This window comes from Vanessa atalanta, chromosome 6 (genome assembly GCF_905147765.1).
Source record: "Vanessa atalanta chromosome 6, ilVanAtal1.2, whole genome shotgun sequence".
NCBI classification, from domain to species: Eukaryota; Metazoa; Arthropoda; class Insecta; order Lepidoptera; family Nymphalidae; genus Vanessa; species Vanessa atalanta.
The window spans coordinates 3809371-3833215 of NC_061876.1; the positions used below are offsets into that span (position 1 = coordinate 3809371).

A 23845-nucleotide genomic window follows, 5' to 3' on the forward strand; every position below is an offset into this window, starting at 1 on the left:
AAGACATCGTATCTTAATTTTTTTTTATTGTTTACAGAAGTGAAGAGTTCGTGTTCATTATTGGAATTTAAAACAGTTTAAGGTAAGAAAATTTACAATAATAATAATTATTTTTAATACTCATAATGTAGATAGAAATGTAAAATGAAAAAAAAAAATTATTTGTAACAAAATCGCGTTGATATTTTATAGAAATTCATGTAAATGTCGATGATAGTTGCATCTTCAATAAAAAAAAAAAACATAAAAAACCATCGAACCGTTTATTTCATTCAATATTTTTTTGCCGTAGGTATATTCCATCTTTAAGTTAAATAAAACTTAATATCATAAATATTTTAAGTATCTTAATTTAATTTGAAAATCCTTACGTGTACAAATTATTTCGTTTATACTATATTTTCACATCGAATGAAATTTAGCTCAAGACAAAATTCCACCACAAACACTACGACAGCCAGCTTGTCAGCTTGTCCCGCTTGAGTTATATCTAACACAATGACGTAAAGCTTGCTGATTGGAGTTCTCAGTCACGTGATAATGGGCATTGTTTTTAAACGTTTTTTTAGGTTAGGTTAGGTTGGTATTATAATTTAAAAATATAATTATCAACATTATTTTTTAAGTTTTTACATTTTTATTTTATTTATCAGGTTTGCTAGCGGTTTTTACATTGATCTTTCTTACATACCTATACAATTATATACATCCATAGATTATGTAAAATCATCGAAAAGCAAATAAAAAGCAAACTATTAATTATTATTGCTTGCTACGACACCAAAATTGAAAGAAAAACGAAACAAAAACGAAATATGTGCAAAGGAGAAAACTTAAAATTGTACATGCACACATCTTTCACTTTAAATATGAATCTGATATATAAACATTTATTTTAAGACTAATAAAAGTTAACGCAATTTTATAATTCCTAGATTAGAAAGCAAAAGTGACTGGCTGACTAATATAAGTCGATTGAAAGTCGCTTTATTATATATTTGTTTATATTATTACTTTCTATGATATAAATATTACTTTCATATAGTTGCGATTTATGTCAACATATTGAAGATTGAATTGTACAAAGATTGAAACTCAAGAACCTAACTTTGACACTCATTTGTTTTCCTGATTTTGATTCGAGTAAGTAACATGTTCTGATGTCGTTTCAGGGACTACAAAATATATTTATATTAAAACAAAACACTGTATATAATATGTTTATATGAAAACTATACGAAGAAAAAATATTGTTGAATGTAAACATCTTCGCGCTTGGTTTAGGGTTTGGCTAACTGTGACTTCGAACGTCAAATGACGTCAGGACACGTTATTTTACGTCAATACTCAGGCACCTTGATAGTCACACTTTTTTATTTTGGGTCTGGAAAATTTTCATGCATACGCAGGACAACGCTAGTATAATCACAATCAGATAAATGGTTTTGGAACACAAACTTTTTTTTCTTAAATCTACAGTAATAATGCACATGCGTATATGAATACTATTTTGAAAATAATTTATATAAAGATAAATTGCCAGTAAAAATAAAACATACTTTACTTGACTTTATAATTTTATTGTACATCACAAAGAGAAAATAAATAAACAAAACATGGATACAGCCTATATAAAAGAAGCGTACAATTTTCCTTATCCCTTATCGCCACATAGCGATCTCTTCCAGGTAACCAACGGTGTAGGTGATAGCTCGCAGAATATGAGATGGGTGGTGCTATAATAATAAATAAAATAACATTAATCTTTAACTAGAACTAATAAATAAACGTAAAAATACACATATTATATATCAACAAAAAACATATGATAAACACATATAAAATTAAATGAATATAATCTAAGTACACACTATATACAATAAGTATGAATATATGGATGTCCTAAAACATAAAGAGAAGTAAAAAATTTATATCAAAAAATACAAAAAAAAAAAAAAAATTGTGGAGACAAAAATCTTTTTTCAAGTAAGTCTTTAACAACATGATTAAAACATACTCTTCAGATAGTTCTGAAGGATATATTTTATTATTAACAAATGTTATCGTTCCTGGCTGACTTATATCAGTTATTATTCGTGTATTAAAGTCTGGTTTGCTTCAAAACGTACGTTAAAATAAACAATGTTTTAAATTACGAACCGATAGATTCAGCCGAACATTATTGCATATGTAATTCAGCCTTTTTTTAATTATATAAACCTTATCCAATTTGGGCTAGTACAAATTGTTGCTATGACAATTAAAAAAAAATATATCGTGAATTCGTTATACTATAAATACATTTATCATGATAACGTTTATATTTTCGTGAGACTGAATTTGCTTTATGATTATGATACGAAGTTCAGTGAATATCAAATACGAAATTATAACGTGTTTCAACTTAACCGAGCCTAAATACGTAAACAATGTTTGTCTTAAGACATTAAACTTAATTAAGGTATCGTTAGAATTCTAGATTACCCAGGTAATGGCTTTCGTTGTTTTAAACTAGTGACTAGGAGTGGCTAGGGAACTAATTTAACTTTTACTACAAAGTAACAGTACATACGTCATAATGCTAGACAAAAATCTTTTCTAATCGTAATGTGATTGACTTAAAATACATTTGAGAAATGCCACTTCTTGGTCTATTGACTAGTTGGCAATTTGCAGATGTCAAGATCAATAATAATATATTCGGGATAGAAAATCTGGTCTGCCTTAATGGAAATTCAATTTGCCGTTGGCGAAATCAGTCAGAAGGACATCGGATACATGCAATCGGACTTACAAAGGTGGACATGAGAAAGACATTAATTATAAATACAAATAATGTAAAACCTTCGTGGTATACCAAACACTACACCCGGGAAGAACGTTAATATTTCATTGGAACTAAACAATCGGTGCCTAACTATTTCTTTATAATAATGAATTATGTAAAAGCTGTATTTCTTTCACTAGATCTTCTTAGAATTCTTATTTTCGATCCGTATTTAATTTTATCAACAATACGTAAGTGTTCAATTTAGTTTTATATAATAAATCAATTTGAATTTATATTTCATCCAACAAAGATTATTTACATTAAGGTACATAACGTGGAAACTTAAATAAGTCTAAATCCGTAAACAATGTTTGTATTTAGACATTATTGTTAAAATTATAAATGACGGCAAGACTGTGGCGCCGTCATCGATCGAGACAATCAATTTTTAGACGAGAGTGTTGGTATACTTTTGCTGTCAGTCAGCCGGTCCGCCAGAGTTACATACTATTTATATATATTTATATGTATTACTGGCAGACCGTTATGCCAGCCATCGATGGATCTGATCTGGTCTTTTGGATCTTAATACTTAACTATTACTAATAATAAATTATCTAAAATTATATTTTAATTTTATCACCATATTTTCGCTTCAACTTAGACCATAGTAATGTACTTTAAATAATACTATGTACTTTAAAATAAACGTTTAATTAAAATCACTGCCTCGTGGTCAGACAGGTACGATACAGCTAACCACGGTTTCGAATTTAATTTAATTTAATGTCAACTATGATATTTTAAATGTAAGTAAATAATTTAATAACGATAAGTTGATTAATATTATTTATCATATAATTATATTTATATTTAATATGTGATCGCTAATCTTTTATATATACAAACTTTGTCATAAAGGTAATTTACTGAGAGGTATGGCTTTGTGACCTTATTAATTATTCTACCGTTAACTGCAATGATAGGTATTGTTTTGTTCCAGTTTTAAGATTAAATAATACTTGTGGGTTTCCCGCGAAACTTCGCGTTTATTCAAAATATTTTGTAGGAATTTCGAAACCTATGAGAGATTTTGTTTTGATTTCATTTCACTGTTAACTGCAAATTACTTATATACATTTGGCACCAAAATTAAATTAAATTTCAAATAATAAACATTGGTTAAGTTAGAATTGGAGTTTGGAGTCGAAAACAAATTACTTTAATTTTTTTTACGTTTTCTTGTACTATAACGGGCCAGTAACATTTTGCTGCTCTTTTCTGTACATCTACTGCTGGAGTTCTTCAAAATGAGATCTTAACTGATTTTTGATGTACAGCTATCGTCCCATAACCACTGGGACAAAAATCGGCTTTCGCTATTTATTAAATAATATCAACTATGTCTGTAATTGCTTAATCAAAATAATCTATATCGTGGAGGATGGAGACCATACGATACGGATATTCTCATACATCATCTACATCTTAATTGACCGTGGCATATTTGGTGGAGCATGCATGCACGTTAAGGTATACCTTAACATTTCTTAGATTGCCAGTATCTACTGATGATGACCTCTAGCTTCGAGGTGATGATCACCACTAGCCCGATTAAAATTTACCGCCACCTTTCTATTTAAATACGTTATAAAATGACTAAATTTAAAATGAAATTCAGTTATTCAGCTCGAAATTAAGAACTAAGCAAATTAACCCAAATAAAATATGAAAAAAAATGAGATATTTTAAAAATCTGAGTTAAAATAGCTTAGTTGAGATTCGTTAAGATTCCAAGCAGACTCCAGTAAAAACTAGAACAGAAATGGTACAGAATAAGTATTCAGTTCGTTATCGTGTCAAGTGGAATTGTGAACAGGCTTTTTCAGTTGTAAACTTTTACGGAAAAATGTACCTTTGTCGTGAATCCGCGCGTGATAAATTTTTAATGTAGAACCTTGGAACGGTATTCTCTAATTCCGGTATAGGATATTGAGCAATTTGATTAATACTTTGATGTTGTGATTCGACTCGTGAATTCTGCTTTTTCTGTATAAATTGCTCACTCATTCATATATATATATTATGTACATTTCTAGGTTTTTGAACTTATGGATTGTTTCATTATAATATTTAGCGTCAATAACGCAATTGTTAAAGTCGCTACAATGTAAAAATTCGCAGGATCGATCCTGACCCTTTGGGTTTTGCCGTACCCACTCATAACACAAGCGATAAGCTTAAATTAGGGGTAAACAGGAATATTAGTAATTCCTTAATTAATTTGGGGCGTTGCTTTACAAAATATTGTGTGTGTTTTGGTCGTACATCTCACATACTATACATAACTCTTATAGAACTTTATTTCAAATGAATGTTTTCTTTTGATTCCGAGTCGTGAAAAGGTTTTATATGATAGCACAGATACGCTGTAGTCTATCTACAACCACTGAAATTAACTCACACCAATGAAAAATCTTCCTTACATATTATAAATACCTTTTTTATGAAGTCAATTATAAAATGAAGCAAGGTAACGCACAGAGTCCTACATAACTTTTTTTAAATATCTTGTATTTCAAATCTGCTAAGGAAAGTAACAAAAGTAAGCATTTGTATTGTGAGTATTATTAAAATGGGATATTAATAATACTAACATGAAACTGAATACATGGTTTGGAGTTTAATCCACCATTTTACTTTATACAAGTCCGACTGGGTAGGTACCATCCACTCATCAGATATTCTACCAACAAACAACAATATTTAGTATTGTTGTGTTTGCGTTTAAAGGGTGAGTGAGCCAGTGTGATTAAATTGACATAATAATTTTTATTGTACACCACACAGAGAATATAAATAAATACAACATAGATCCAGCCTTAATAAAAGACGCGTACAATTTTGGCGACCTTATCGCACCATAGCGATCTCTTCCAGGCAATTCTTTACTTGGTGGAAGGGCTTTGTGTTGCCCGTCTGGGTAGGTACCACCCACTCATCAGATATTCTACCGCCAAACAGCAGAGCTCAGTATTGTCGTGTTCCGGTTTGAAGGGTGAGTGAGCTAGTGTAACTACAGGCACAAGGGACATAACATCTTAGTTCCCAAGGTTGGTGGCGCATTGGTGATGTAAGGAATGGTTAATATTTCTTACAGCGCCATTGTCTATGGGCGGTGGTGACCACTTACCATCTGGTGACCCGTTTGCTCGTCCGCCTACCGATAACATAAAAAAACCAACAGTGTAGGTTAGGTTAGGTTACATAACACGTTAGATGTAAGAAATGCCAGCGACAATGGCTATGTGAGGAGGTAATCTCTTATCATTAGGTGGCCCATTCGCACGTCGGCCTACCTATATCATTAAAAATATCACGTTACTACGTATGTCAATGTGACTTGAGTGGCCAATAACTCACATTACAGATTATACAACAGAATATCATCTGACACATGCAGGTTTCCTCTCGATGTTTGCCTCCACCGAACACGGAATGTTTCCATAAAAACAATTTAAGTTTGTGAAAATTCTGTGGAGTTTGTCTGAATTTGAAACCACCTTCTGATTTAGACCTGTTATATGCAGGACCATCGTGGTTTTTGCGTCTGTATCGGGCTATTTATGTAATTAATATAAAAACTAAATGTCAGGTTTGTTCAAATACTTATAAACATAATACTATTCCGTATAATATTATTATGTAACATTTATATAAAAGATTAAAGGAAAGCATTTTTTTCTTTTATTACTGTACCCGTGTTAACGCTTCATTAAGATTGACGCTATTCAATGTATAGCTACTCCAACTCACGATTATTGATTTAATAATCTATCGACGATAGGGGTATTATGTTTGTGTCAGTGACTTCGAATCGTTATAATAGAATATGTTATGAATTTAACGATTGTAGCCGAATACCACAGGTTAAAGGAACAAGCACAACTGATACATGTTGAAAGTATTTTTCTGTCCTATGTATTGAATAGATCTGTATCATATATATAGTAGATATTGTTGTATAGATATGTGCTATATGTTTATCCCTGATCTGAGGCAGTGTGGTAAAATCAGTTCATAATATTCACCATTAGAGGTCAGAAGTTTTTGGACATTGAGATATGTATTTGAGATGTGTGTTTTTACTTTAAATTTGTTTTACTTCATTTATAATTAATGGAGCTTTCTACTATAATTTTGCAAGTGGTTGCCTTAAGAGATATTTCAAAATAAAATAAAGCCTGAACTGACCTGATCCCCTTGGTCACGTAAATAAACTAAATAGTACTAACGGTTTGGCGATGAAACGATTTAGGTCTGTACTGATTTTTTCATACTCTAGATGAAAACGCGGCTTTACTCAGGTAAAATAAATAAAAATTAGTAGTTAAAAGTGTTTCAAATTTCGAACAGTAGTTGCGTAGTTACAATTTTTACACTCATAGACTACTAAGATACTGCGTCGTAGTTTTTTTGATAGGAGTCATTGTGTAAAGGTTATTCCTAGTACCGTAGACAATTTATATGTGTAATGATTGCCAGGTGACATTTCATAACGTGATTTTATTTAACGAAATATCAATCAATCCGAATTTTGCGGATATATGTTATTGATTCGGAATTATTATTTTTTAACGATCTTTAATTTACTGTGGATATGTTTCCATCGAGTCTTACGTTCCCCCTACACGAAAATTTTATTTGAAACACACTTTCTGAACGCACTTGTAAACGTCAAACATGGCCGCCTGTTGAACTTAATGGCATTGAATTTTATGTCGAAATCATCTGTATTATTCGAATTTTGCCGACGAAACGACAATTAATTTTTAACAATCTATAATTGATTAAAGGTAATAAATAAATTATTAATATAGATTAGGTACCGGAGCAAACTGTTATAATAATTATTAATTAGAAGTTTTTTGTATTTAAATTTAGTATACAGTTAGGCGAACATGCAAATGCGGTCGCTGGTGTTGTTTATAAATGATCGGCACCTACCTAGACATTGGTGCTGTAAGAAATATTAACCATTCCATGCACCAATCTGCTAATCATTTTGGGTGGCTTCCATGATGTCTCTTGTGCCTGAAGTTACACTGGTTCACTTACCCTTCAAATCGGAACACAGCGTTATTGTCGTTACAGCATTGTATGGCTGTTTGGTGGTGGAATATCTGATGAGTAGGTCATACCTACTCGTCACCATACGGGCTGCACAAAGTCCTACCATCAAGTTGAGATGGAGTAGCTACAAAGTTACTTAGGTTTTGTCTAAATCTATTCATATTAAGATTCTAATAAGCGACTAGCGGACTTCAGTGACAAGAGACTGAGATGACTGAGAGGCAATAAAGTAAAGAATAAATTGTAAGCGACTCTAAAAAGTACAATGAAAAATATCTTTTGTTGTCTGAAAGATTCTCCTTTAACTCCTAACTCTAAGTTAAACGTTGGATTCAGACAAATCTCATGGAAAGTTTTAGTGAATTATAAAATCATGTTTAATTTGATTGTAGCAAAGAAATTTTATGTTTTCTATTGAAGTCGTTAAAAGATGCTTTTAGGGTGCTAATGGATTACGTAAACCGAACAATAAGAATAAAGAGTAATATTCTGTTAATGTCAGAATGCTGCTCATATGCCTCCTCTATTTAAATGAAAAAGGCTTGGAGCTTCAACACGCTGCTCCAATGTTGATAACAACTAATATACATAAGAGACGAGATGGTCCAGTGGTTAGAACGAGTGCAAATTAACCGATGATTTTGGGTTCAAAATTCAGTGGTGCCTGCCCAGGCAGGCACCACTGAATTTTCATGTGCTTAATTTGTTTTTTATAATTCATCTCGTGCTCGGCGGTGAAGGAAAACATCGTGAGGAAACCTGCACGTGTCTAAGTTCAACGAAATTCTGCCACATGTGTATTCCACCAACCTGAATTGGAGCAGCGTGGTGGAATATGCTCCAAACCTTCTTCTCAAAGGGAGAGGAGGCCTTTAGCCTAGCAGTGGGAAATTTACAGGCTGCTAATGCTAAAAAAAAATACATATTATTAAATTCTAGAATATGAAAATGTCTAGATAATAATGTAGTCTAGAAATGTCTAGAAAATTTATTTGTCTCGCGGGTCTAATAATATATATATATATTGTAAATTCGGTAATAACTCTCTCCGAAGTCGCTTCGGATAACTAGTTGATAATAAAATATTACAAGAAAGTAGCCTTGAGCCTTTAGTGTCCAAGTTTCGGCTCGATGCTATTCTGTTGCTCTATTTCACTTATATATTCGAGGTCAGACTTTATGTGACGTGACCTGCGTTTATACGAATAGGGATTACAAGAGCCTACATTACACCTGAACCTTACTTAAGCACGCCGCAATATCTCGAAGGATTAAACGCATTTAGAAGTAGTTTGAAGGGTGATTTGCGTTTCTTTGCTAAAATATAAAATCAAGCTTTTTTAAGTAACATTTCTTGACGGATGAGAGTAAAATTTCAAGGTCGAATTTGAATACGTTCTTATTTACCGTTTAGTTCACAAACATGTACGTCTTTGCCTTGGGTTATATTTGTTTTCCTTTTTTTTTTTCTAATTTCAAAACGCTTTTGTACTGAATTCAGCATCATAAAACACCTGCAATTATAACGTACTCTATTACCTCGACCACCAATACATTCGAATAGAACCTTTGTATGTTGAAACGAGAGGCAATAACAACAACTATGTTATATATATTTTTTATTATTAATCGTTTATATTTTTTCACTCCGTTATATTTTACCGCCTAGTTGCTATATCGACCCCGTCTTTTCTTTTTTTGTTATCGGTTGCCATGGGCGACAATCCCTTTTGCATAATTGTTAATGAGTAACGTTCGGAAAAGACTGGGTCGGCTATTCAATTCTAAGGCTTGGCTTGGCTTGGCTTAGCATATAGCGTTACAATGTATAAAATTTCAGTGAAACGCTTCTAAAAGTGACACAAAATGCGTTTGCGTTTTATTATTTATTACTTTTACATTGGTGTTTTAAAGACTGAAATCTAACAAGTATTAAACATAAACACTTCGTAGACGTTCATGGAAAGCTTTTAAAATTATTAATTTATGAATGGAGCTCTCTTTCTTATGAAGCAAGATGAAGACTTTCTTTGTTCATCAAATTAATAAAACACTATCTTGCTTTATATTTTTGCTTTACTAGTACTTAATTAATCCCTTTGTATTCATTTCATTTAATTGTAAATATTGACAATTGTTTTAATTATTGTATTTTTTTTATGATTAATATACATGTAAACATGGCACAACAGGTTACATAGCAATTTAGCCTTATTTATTTCTTAACTTAAGCTTACCTAAATTAAATCACAATATAGATTTATTTATATTAACGTAGGAGGGTAAAGTTAAGTTTTGTTGGTAAATGTGTAATGTGAGCCGAGATGGCCCAGTGGTTAGAACGCGTGCATCTTAAACGATGATTTCCGGATCAAACCCAGGCAAGCACAACTGAATATTCATGTGCTTAATTTGTGTTTATAATTCATCTCGTGATTAAGAAGCCGGAATCGTGTACTTTGAAAATTTGATTTGTTTCTTTTAGAGTTTGTTCTATTTGTTCTGTGCTCGTTTGTCAATTGCATATTTAAATAACTGAAATAAAAAAAAAAGATAAGTCGGAATGCTGCTATAAATAATTACTTTGAAAAAACTCAAGCTGCCACTAGTCTCATTTCATATAAACACATGCCATTTTACTCTGCTTGAAACACATTCTATTTTACGTTAGTAAAGAACAAATATGACCAAAGACAAAGGTTGTCTGACGTAGAAAGTAATACGTTGTACGTGTACTTTGACCATTGTCCCGAATAAAGCAATTTCCGCTTGTGACAAATTCTTGTATTGACAATACAGGTATTTGAGAATGAAGCTGCAATTTCGGAAATAGAGAAGCGTAGATGTTCTACGTTCAATTCAATTATTTTGCCTCACATTTCACTATGGAATATAAACTTTATGGATAGTAGGAATAATTAAGTAGGCATTCTGTTAACTGATTCAAATTTGTATTATGACCTTGGAACATGGAATGCTTAAATGTTGTCTTCTAATAATAGTTTAGTGCTTCAATTTTATTATTTACTAGTTATCGCCGGCGGCTCCACTCGCGTTTTTGGGGTAGGTTGTTATGCGTTAGGCAAAAAGTAGTCTATCCTTCCTTGGAGTTCAAGTTTGCTTAATACCAAATTTCGTCAAATTCGGTTCATTGGTTTGGCAGTGAAAGAGCAACAGACAGAAAGACAGAGTTACTTTCACATTTATAATATTAGTATAGATTTTCCCCTGTATTTATAATTGTTCACTGATTTTAATGTTACGGTTTTATAGTTAGTGTCTCTATAATATAATAAAGCTCTCTGTTTTATATATATATTTTTATGTATGTTTACATTTATGAAAAAATACTGTTACAATATTTTTGTTAAAGATTAATTTCCTTGTTTATTACGAATATTAATTATATTAGGATATCATTTTTCTTACATACTCGTAATATAATCAGATTTAGAAATTGATTAATAAGGCATATGACTCAATATAAGGTAAAAATTAAAATTAAAGGTAAAAAAGGGTGAACTTAATATTAGTATTCCGGACCGGTAGGAGCTTTACATCTAATTCAAAACTGTAACATTATGATTCAAAAGTGCCTTTATGAGCCCACTTGAGTAAAGAATGTTTGGATTTTGAATAACAAGTCCGTAAGTCAAGTTTGAAAGATATTTTCATATGTTCATATTCACAACAGTATACATAAAATCTACGTACAAAACTGAAGTTGAAATTATAACAAAAACACATCCAAGGGCTTAACTTTAACTAGCATACTTTCAAAGGTATTCATTACATCTTTAGTTAAATACGAATAAAAATATTTCACTATTGACGATAAGTAGGACGCTTGATAATCGTCTTCTGGAAAAAGCGTCATTTGAATGAGTATTTCACAATTTTTCTTCCATTATAAAGATCGCTTCAAGCCGTTATTGCAACAGGCTCCGACACAATAAGATCTGAAGTTTGAAAAATGAGGGTGTCACCTGTTGCGTTTTATGTCGGGGACTTTATACAGCTAGTAGGTTCCTTTCATATGAAATATGATACGTTTTTGATGGAGGACGAAATTGTTTTCGTATAAAACATATCAGTATAATAAAATTGTTTTATTTGAGAAATGATATGTTTAGATTCGTATTATTATTTATCTTCAATGATAAATAATACAAAATTGATGTTATATGTTTAGGACGAAAGAAACATATATGAAATATATATTATGAGAATTAAAAATTAAATGGCACCTGTATTTTATACAAACACATATAACCTAAAGACACGATATTCTAAAATAATAACCTTTTTAAAGGACTTCATTGATTAATTTAAAAAAAAATAATGAATACTTTATTACAGTAAATAAAATAAATATAAAAATTTATTTGTATTCAATTTAATTGTGTTTAATATTTACACGGACTTTCAAAATTATTTGTTGATGCCTATATTGAAGTTATTGCCTGAGATTCACACATATAGTCCTCGCATACAAATGTCAAAATATTGGGTTATTAAACGAAATGTTTATAACAACAGGCTCACACTGAGGAATAGTGTAATATATTAAAAATACCAGTTCCCCCAATGGCTTAAGTCAACCGGGTCGAGCAAGGAGCGATTGCCTATTGTGCATTATATCTAACGTCGGGCATTCGAGCGTTTGGTTAAAGCCTACGATGTTCACGCACAAAGCGTGCCTTTGAACTATAACAGTTGGATGTATGTACCGTTCGTATTACGTAAACAGCCGTAAATAGTGTGTAATTTACGAATCACGTAACAACCAGCGCTTAGTAATCAGACGTTCTATTGTTTAATTTATAGTTAAAATTTAGTATCTGTATTTATGTTACGTGGACGTTTGTTGAACATGCACGAACGTTTACATTTTGGCTATTTTAATAATAATAGTAAAAAATAATATGAAAAAAAAACTATTGCAAACGTAGACAAACACACAATAACTTTCAAAAGGTATGTATTTGCAGACATGTGTTCGCTACAATTTCGAGGAATTCATTGATATATATATATATATAGGTATAGTCCATTTTTTTATATATTTTATTATTTTATTATTATAGTAATAGATTGTGTTTAAATTATATAAATCTATTCACGCAAGAAGGCGCGTCCCTTTAATTAATATAATTCTATCATCTCTATACAGGTATAAGAATGTGTGAGTAACGCTTGTCCTTACAACATGTCGTAGTGTTCTTTTTTTTTATGGCATTGGTTGGCGGACGAGCATATGGGCCACCTGATGGTAAGTGGTCACCACAGCCCATAGACAAAGGCGCTGTAAGAAATATTAACCATTCCTTACATCACCTACGCGCCACGAACCTTGGGAACTAAGATGTTATGTCCCTTGTGCCTGTGATTACACTGGCTCACTCACCCTTCTAACCGGAACACAACAATACAGTGTACTGTTATTAGGCGGTAGAATATCTGATGAGTGGGTGGTACCTACCCAGACGGGCTTGCACAAAGCCCTACCACCAAGGAAAGGTTCTTAAGATTTAAAGTCAACAACACAAATATAAATTCGATTATTATTATGAAGATTATTTTATTAAAACGCCAATAAAGTAGCGTCATCTTGTCGTCAACTCGTCATGAGTGGATAGATTTATAAAAACGATATATATATATTTATATTTATATGACTCAAAACATTTGGTAAATAATAGTGTTGTAATATCATATGAATATCGATTTTCTATATGAAATGAGCACGAAATGGAACTGAAATCGTTAAATAATAAAGCATTTAAAGTTCTATTAATCGATAAAAATGGTAATTAGGCCACGGTACAATAGAGCCTTGGTACCCCTCGACCTTCCTGTTAAAGTGTGGTATTGTTAGTTCCAATATAATCTATACAAGATTTAAATCACATTATTAATAGGTTCCAATTTTAATCAAGGAATAAGATTTCCCTTCATTTTTATTTTTGAGCAAAATCGCCGCGCCCTCTTTGTGACTAATAAAAATAAACATTTTGTTAACCTATTAAAATCAAATGTAGAGTTCGGCTTTAATTTCGTTTTATTCAAGTCCTTTAACATTAACATTAGTTGAAACCTGTTCCGTTGAATTATTAGCAACTATAAATATAAATAAATAATGGTCGATTTAGTGAAAAAATGCAAATTTTAAAAACAAATATCTCATTAATTGTACTGAATTAGTTTGGAATAATAAGATTTGTTTTACGCATTATTATATTTTAAATGTATATTTTTTAAATATTAAATTTACTGTTTTTATATAAGCATTTATTATTGTTTATATATACACTGACAGAAATATGATTCTTTGCATCTTAGAAACTGCCAGTTATTTTCATACCAATACTTTCAGAAGACTTTTGTATGGTTATATCAGTCTGTTAAAACTTTCTCAGATAATATTGAACAAATACTAGATCGGGACTTTCCATACTATGTAATCACAAAGAATACGTTATACTAGTCGTAAGTTCGTAACTACCAGCTTAAATGCACGGACACGATATTTCGAAATAAATATAAATATTGTATGTAGATGTAGTCAACTGTTTTGATGTGAAACATAAATTTACGTTATAAAGGGATAAGATTAAGTCGTATGCGGCGACGGCAAATGATATGTATATAACGTCACTCGCGTATGTGTGTGTGGCGTGTTTATATTTTATTGGTCTATAATATAAAAACAATAATAAAAAAAACTGTATTATTACCGAAATATTGTTTTATTTATATCATTAAATGTTAATTTAGAAATAGTAAAGAATTTATTAACATAAGAATTGATGACATTAAGTGCTTAAATATATACAATTATACAAATATGAGTCAAAAATAGTTACTGTATAAATCTTGACCGCGTGGAATGGTGGCAAGAATGCTAGTAGCATTTTCTCGTTGAATCGCAATCCTTTGGGCTAAAAACGAACCAGCCCCCCTGTCACTAGTGGAGGCAATAAGGCAAGCAACGAGGCATTATACTTTTGATGAAGATTTTTGCACCATCTTTTTGCACCAAGGGCCAAGTGTTTCGACTGCAAATTTATTGATTTTAAAGAATGTTTTCTGTCAATAACGTTAATGTTTCATACACGCTTTATATATAATTAATAATAATAAAAACGTTTATCGTGTTATATACAAAAGGCTTGATCTATAACGAGCCAGGAATCAAAACCTAGTAAGTTATTAGTAAGGATGTTCAAACCTAACAGTATATATGCCTGTGTGTATGTGTTTGCATGAGTATGAGTATCTGTATGTGTAAATAATTGAAGTGTTTGTATATAAAAAATAAAGATAAATGCTTTAGATGTATTTGATTGATATTAATTCCTTGAATTAAATTTGAGTAGTATTAAACATTTTGGAATATATTTCACAAATTGCACAAAAATTCTTTCGACGAGAATGTTTGGAGCACAGCGGTCCAATACGGTTTTTGGTGGATCACATATGCCTTTTTCAAATATATGAGTTTTAGCCCAGTTTGCCGGATTGCTTTCCGTTTATGGCTCCGGATCCATTTCAAAGAATGGTTGTTTTACGGACTATTTTTGCACTTTAACAATGCTGCAAAATATTTTTTGAAATCAGACTATTATCTGCGTCGAATCCTTCAAACTTCACAAAATAAATTAAACTACTAATAGTAGTTCTTGAAATTCTATATTTCCTATGCGAACTATTAAATATAATTAATTTCCAAATAAACTGTATTGGCTTTTGTTCAAAATATTTAAAACACATTTTCATAAGGCATTCATTAACAACTTCACTAATAAACGTAATAAAGCGATCCATAGTAAAACACTCACATTCTTTCAGTCATCGGCAATTTGACATTCGAAAGTAGAAGAAAAAGCATTTAACCGATATAGTACGTAAATTAGTAATGTTATAAAAATTAAAATATTTTTATATACTCGCAAAATAGATGTATATATTAAAGGACAATAATTCTTATTTAAACAGTTAAGGTACTAATGATACTTATTTTTTATATGGGTTTACCCATAAAATACCACCTAATGGTAAGTAGTAGCCACTACTCATAGACATTGGTGCTGTAAGGAATATTAACTTCATATCGCCAATACGTCACCAACCTTGAAAACTAAGATGTTATGTTTCTCGTTCCTGTAGTTACACTGGCTCACGCACCTTCAAACCGGAATACAGTACTATGTCTTACAGTGTTTGGCGATAAGTTACTAGTAATTTTGAATTTAATTATATAATTCATTTTAATAATTATTTTTTATACATTATTAATTAGACATGAATTGGTCAATTTGATAGTATAACGTTAATTTCTAGCTATCACAATGTATGAATTCGTCCATAAGCTTGGTACATTATGAGTGAAACCGGAAGAAATACTCCGCGTGTTATTTTACGGGTTAAAATTCAGTATTCAAGTAACGTAGTCGTACCAACTGCAAATATATGCATCTTCTTTCAGACTGTAGTATATAAATACTTTTGTTACTTGTACGTGTTTGATTTTTAAATTGGTTTCCTTATTCATGCATATTTTCATTCCTCTGTTGGCGAAGAAAATTGGTTAATAAATTATTTCAATGTATTCGAATAAAAAGCACAGCTGTCTATTACCTTGTTTTCTATGTAATTCGATATCTTGTTCTTTCCCAATATACAAAAAATAAATCGTTTCGGGGGAACTGTTTCCGTCCGATGTTATATTAACTTACAACAAATTTGATTGAAAGCATTTGTTTCATACGTATAAATACAATATAAATATTAGATATACGAATTATTATATTGTATGGTTAGATGGTAGTTTGGTTACTTCTTTTTTATGTCCATTTTTTAGTGTCAGCAGGGTAAATGTATAATATGTTCTATATGTCTCAGATGCTAGTATAGGCTATAAAAAGCCGAGATGGCCCAGTGGTTAGAACACGTTCATCTTAACCGATGATTTCGGGTTCAAACCCAGGCAAGCACCACTGAATTTTCATGTGCATAATTTGTGTTTATAATTCATCTCGTGTTCGGCGGTGAAGAAAACATCGTGAGGAAACCTGCATGTATCTAATTTCAACGAAATTCTGCCACATGTGTATTCCACCAACCCGCATTGGAGCAGCGCACAAACCTTCTCCTCAAAGGGAGAGGAGGCCTTAGCCCAGCAGTGGGAAATTTACAGACTGCTAATGTTATGTTTTATAAGAATTTACGTTGCACAAAATAAAAACAAAAGTAACAAGTTTCGTTAAATAAAATTACAAAAGTTTTAAGTTTAAACCAGTCTGTTTTATGTTCAGATTCGACTCTGTATTAAAGTGGAAAACTTTTGTGACGGAATAAATGCATTTTTGGTCATCATTATTGCATATAACCTTATATCGGAACTATTCGAAGGTAGATTGATATAAAATTATTAGTCGTACATTGAAATTGAACTCTCCTCAACCGTACCAATCTTTCGTGTCTTCTCCACCCTACGTGACATGGGCGAAATAATCGGTGCCCTGTCGGCACAACTAAAAGTCATTAAATTAAATCGATGATCATAAAAAATTTATGTATGACCTTCTAGTTCATCGACATACATATTTGCAAATTATTTGGCATCCTCGGACACTGTGAAAACATATTTGTAATACCGGCACGCTTTTACTTAATAATTCAGTAAAACGAATTAACAGCAGTCACGTAAATTTCGGACACCGAACATAGTTTGACCTCTAAATATTGTGACTACAGTCGTTAAAGCAACTTGCATAATAAATCCGTACCAGTAGAACTTGACACGGCCAGCGACGTAAACATTTTTATTTTATCTGGCCTTGTCGGGAAAGCTTTTATCAGTATCGTTGAATGTTTTTATGAAAGCTATTAAAAATAAACGTTTATTTTAACGTAAAATATCATATTTAATAACACAAGTGACTATAAAATATAGATTAATCATTAGAAAATAATAAAATGTTATTAAATAATTATTAACATTATATTGGAAAGGGCTATTAACATAATAGTCCATTTTTCTTATTATTATTAATTTTAGTATTTCGAGGGGAGTACTGATACCTTTTACTATTGATGATATAATTGTTAACAAAATTCAAACGACATTTCAAATAATGGTGCGAAAATAATTTGTAAAATAATAATTTTAGGGCTCTATGACAATCATGATAAAGTGGAGCAAATACGATTACGTCGCATAAATATTCCTAAATCTACAATCACATTAATGTGATTGACCAATCTTTTTTGTTGTTATTTTATTCGGTCGCAGATGCTATGACAGCTACGACATTACAGATGATTTTGTTACGAGGTCGCCTTGCGTTAGCTGAGCAGGTGTCTGATTGATTTATTGAAAGTGAATTAATGTACAATCAAATATTTCTTATTTATAGTATCGCACACGATTCGCTTATCGATGGTTATGTGTTGGAGTGTTTATTTAAAGGATCATATTACCAGAAGATTAATTACAAGTTAATTTAGTAAGTTATTTGAGAGCGCTCCTCGATAACATTTTTCAATTTTGCGCGACGTAGACTAATGATCTTCTGCGAGTATTTTATTTAAAAGCTTTCGTGAACTCTAACATTTAAATATACAGCAAAGGTTATATGTAATAGAATTGGCAGATTTGTTGTTATATTTGTCTTATATATGTTTGTTCATACTAATTTTATAATAGATATTCGTATACGTACAATTTTCGTATTGTATATTATATATTTATAATATTCAGCTATTATTTGGGAGCAAGCAGTATTGATTAAAAAGGTTTTATTATCTGTGTAAGACACATATTTATTGTATTTATTATATCTATACTTATATGTGAACGATGAAAACGTGGAGTTAGCACTAGTTGATTTTGATGCAGGATGTTATTCCTGCATTATTATTAATACATTTAAATTAACTCGGATATGCTAATTTTATGTATAAGGGTAATCAAAAAGGGTTACTAACCAGTAAGGGTAAGAGTAAGGGTAAGTTTCTTGCCGACCGGTTGTAGCTTACCTTTTTAATATTTTGTATAATGACGATTCAAAATTGCTTTTAAAGTTCAACGTATATAAAGCATATTTTGATTTTATTTTTTTCTTAATTTACAATCCGTGGGCGGTAGCTTTATTTATCTACATTTAAAATATCTCCTTAAATGACGATCCAAAGAGATTGAATATAGCTTCTAGTGGGATTTTATTTTTAATGTAAATTATAAAAAGGCACTGATAAAAATGTTTTTCATTAATCGTGCAATTAATTTCGTTTATATAATTTAATATTAACCAAATTAGGAATTCCCTTTAGTTTGGGACTAGCGTGTTACGCAAACTGCAGTGTATGTGGTTATTTTAATGAATTCTACGTTAAGTTTTACTCTGTAATTCGTAAGGGTTATTCAATGTGGCTTGTTGCTTCATTCCATTTAAAATTTGGCTAGAATCCAAAATAAAAGCGAAGGTTTGATTGAATTCCATGCGGTATTTTTAAGCGAAAACCTCAATTTACTTTATAACAAAATGATTTTGAAATTTAATAACAAAGTAAATCTGAGTCGGGGTTCGAACGACATTCTTTCAATGTCCTTGTTTTAGGTTTTAGAAATATTACCTATTCCTTACATCACCAATGCATTACCAACCTTGGGAACTAAGATGTTATGTCCCTTGTGCCTGTAGTTACACTGGCTCACTCACCCTTCAAACCGGAACACCACAATATTGACTACTGCTATTTGGCGGTAGAATATCTGATGAGTGGGTGGTACCTACCAGGTCGGGCTTGCACAAATCCCTACCACCAAGTAAATACATCATTAAGATTACATCACTAATAAATATTTATTGGTACTGAATATATACATCTCTATGTCTCCTAGATCATTTATATAGAAGGCTTCACTGTCTTTCGTAACATTCGGTTTATTTGCTTAGTAGATAAAAATAAACAAAATTGAAAACGGCACGAATGTGAAAGTCATCATCGTTATAACAATTACATAAGTATAATGACCTACAGAGATATGTCGGATTGTCATTTTTGTTTTGTAGCTGGTACATTTACATAAGTTTTGTTAAATTCTATTGTATTCGCCTTGACTCGCTTAGCAAGTTAGCAAGATAGCGCTGTCAAGTACGGAACAACCGCAACAGTGGCTTATCTACTTAAATGTGAAGCCTACCTGTTGCAACTTGCATTTCTGCTGTTTCTAGTTTACATATATTACAAGTTAAATTAATTAAGACGAAGTATGTTTAACGTCCTTAAATGTTTAATATATTTTATTTATATAACATATTTGTAGCATTTAATTATATACTATAAGGATCGTATCTTAAACATTGTTTTTTTTTTCAGTTATTTTAATCGTTGCTATGCATATTTACAAACAATCGCTAACATAAGCATTAGCATTAGCAGCCTGTAAATTTTCCCACTGCTGGGCTAAAGGCCTCCTCTCCCTTTGAGGAGAAGGTTTGGAGCATATTCCACCACGCTGCTCTAATGCGGGTTGGCGGACATAATAATTAGAAATTTAAATCGTATCTAAACATTAGCTTTATTTTAGGATATGTAAAAACTCAGTAGATAGTCTTTTTCATCTATTAAATAAATACCATTAAATTAAATAATATACACAATCTTAGTGTTAATTATCATCCTCCTGTCCTTATCCCAATTTTATTTGGGTTCGGCGCAGCATGTCTTCTTCTTCCATACTTCTCTGTCCGACGTCATCTCACAAGTAACATTTTTTCCAGTTATATCATTTTTCACACAATCCACCCATCTTTGGTTGTCTTAGCTCTATTCGTCTATATTTTGATTAATACCGATCGTCTATTGTTAATTTTTAAAATAAGTTTTAAATTTATGACAATAGGTAAATGTTAAAGCACCTGCGGGTAATTATACAATCGAATAACTTGCCCCATTAAGAACGCATTGGAACTGTGTTGGAAATATGTTATATTATGATTCGATCAAGCTTTAATAAAGAACGATCGAACAATGATATATTACCGCTATTCACATATGTTTAGTAAGATAACATTTATACAGGTTAAACACAATCATGAACAGTTTGTGTCTGGTGTGGGCTGTGGTTCGAGTCAACACTGGCTAGTTGAGCGTGAGATGATTGAGCATTGTGTTCTAGATAGAGGCTCGAGCGTTCTACCCTCGTAACGCCTATACACTGTCCACGCACAAAGCCTGCCAACAGTCTGACATATTAGCCCCGTACTGCTTTACTATTCAGTTAAAAATTAGAACGGAAACTCTAAATTATTAAGTCGTTTTCCTACAAATAACTATCACATACAACTTTAAAGTATTTACATATTAAAATGTATATTTTATAACTAATTAAATCAAACAATAGTAAATAAAAGTAGCTAATAATCAGCTTTATTTTTATGTCAGTGATTGGCACACGGGAATATTGGATTGGGATTGGCACTCAATAGCAAGTGGTCACAACTATTCGTAGTCATTACCGTCGTCAGAAATTTTAACCATTCTTACATCACCAATACACCACCAACCATGGGTACTAAGATGTTATGTTCCTTGCACAAATCCCTATCAAGTATAGATTTTAGTCGTTACAAATAATAATCAAGTAATATCGTACTGCGTATTTCTATTTGAAAATCCAGTTCGATGAAGTGAAGTTATCGTAACATTTGTTGAGGCGTCGAGTTGGAAATCGATACACGATAAAATCTTGTACCTCTCATCGCATTTGGGTGGAGTGTACTCGTGTTTAATAGGTTCTGAAGTCTTATTAACGCGATATGCCACGAAGCGCATGAATATTTGATGAATCATGATATGGTAAATAATTTGCTTGACCAACTTCGTGTTAATAATAATTAAATTGTATTCAATCAACGTATTTGTGTAATATAATCGATGGAGAAGATAAACTTCTCATTTTCTTTTCGGGTCTTATCAATTAGAATCAGTGAGTCAGTTTTCGAATCAGTGATAACTATAAATTTATTTTATTCTTCTATAATTACGATTCACAAGTGTTCGAAGGAGCTTACTTGAAAAAAGTAGAGTTTACATATTAATATTATAAATACAGAATTAATTGTTATGTACGTTGAGGAAGCCCGGGATCTATCCATTATAATGGGAGCTACGAGGAAATAAGGAAACCATTAAAAATATATATCAAAACAGTTCATTGATTATTATTTAAACATGCCAATATGTTGCAGGTATATTTCCTTGTATCGAGTAATGATATTAATTTAGCGCGGAAGCCAGTTACAGTAATAACTACGCTAATGTCCCTTCCTTTTATCGAGTCCTGTCGTCGTCTTATCGAGTGTAGCCTGAGGAAGCAGAAAATATCTTTATTCCCATGATATAAATAATGATAAATCGCTTCTCTCCTTATTTATATCGATATTATGTTATATTAACATAGGCTTAGGATGTTTATTGTAATCCTTTTCATCGATTCCGGCTTCAGCGTTCCGTTCAATGGAAACTAGCGAACTAACGAAGGAAATGACGGAGGACAAGCGTAGATGCACTCTATTACATGACTTAAAATTCAGTGGCAGAACAATCTAATACGAGTGAGAAGAGTTCTGGAGCACAACCAACGGCTAAACATTCGAATCTGGATGTCATTTAGTCCACAGTCAATTTCCTATTTGGTGTTGCTGTTGTGTATTATTTTAATGCAAATTACGCGTCGTAATTCTACGTCAATATCGTCATTTAAAGAAATAAAGGTCTTATATATAAGTACATATACATTATTATCGCATGTGCTTTGTTTATATCATAATTATAGTTTGAAACTTGAAATAATTTGAAGCGTTGTGCAAGTACTGAACCGGAGTTGATTAATTCTGTAGACGGTAACTGTCTAACTCACAATGTTTGTAGATTGCATTCTCTAGTTCAATCAAGAGCGCAAACACTTGACGACATTACAGCATGACTTTGTAAGCTGTTTTAGGAGTTCTGTTTATTGGTTACGTCAATGATTTCAATTATATTTCTGTTCTTAAGCGGCTACTAGACTTTTGCGTGAAATTACGTAGTAAATATTATTTTGAATTATAGTATAAATAATAATAGTTTAAAAAACTAAAAAACACGCACGCATTAAAAATTACAAAATGACTATTTTTTTCGTATTCCTGACAGCAAACCCTTTTATTTGATCATTGGAGTGGATTTCAAACAGCCAGTCCGCCATCTTGGAGAGGCCGCCATATTGGATTTGTAATGACGTATCTTAGCTAGTCGTGTATTGTCATCAGAACTCAGAGCATGTGTAAAATGTTATCCTAATCGAAGACCGGGAAGTGGGTCAAATTAAAATTATATAAATTATCCAAGATTATCATATATACATAGTTAGAAGTGAAGCTAATAAAAGCGTGTTAAAAACAATGTCGATCTGATTCTTTTAAACCTATAGTTATTTTATTTTACAGCTTTGTAAAATAAAATACTATTACGGCCGTTGTAATATAAACTCTGCTATCGTTGTGATGCTATCAGACTTAGCTAACTACAAAAATAACATATAGAAAAAATAGTACAGCGTTTACAGTGCAAATATGAATGGAAAAGCGTTCATGCTATCGTTCGCAGTACGTGAACTATTAGATGGGACACAAATAAAAACTCTTTTGAAACAGACCCGAATATGGAACTCGTAATATGTGTAACATAGCGATATCTGTTTTGAATAAAAATCGCTTCAATTCATTCATGGTTACGATTTACTGCGACTTCTGTCAGTTATAAAATATTTCTTTCTTTATTTTTTACTACGTATCCGTATTGTAATCTTTATGCAATCGTCAGATATTTGCTAATGAAGACGTAGGTCTTCAGTATATACAAGTAGACAAGATTTTTTAATAAATATGA

The 23845-nt window shown here is 31.5% G+C and overlaps 1 protein-coding gene across 1 annotated transcript in view; it reads left to right on the plus strand.

Annotated features, from left to right (window-relative positions):
• LOC125065036 (slit homolog 1 protein) overlaps window positions 1–23845 on the plus strand; it is a 117724-nt gene that overhangs the window by 49563 nt on the left and 44316 nt on the right. The window contains exon 2 of the mRNA XM_047672472.1: window positions 38–82. The gene's annotated coding sequence lies outside the window, so the exon portion shown is untranslated. The remainder of the gene's footprint in view (window positions 1–37; window positions 83–23845) is intronic.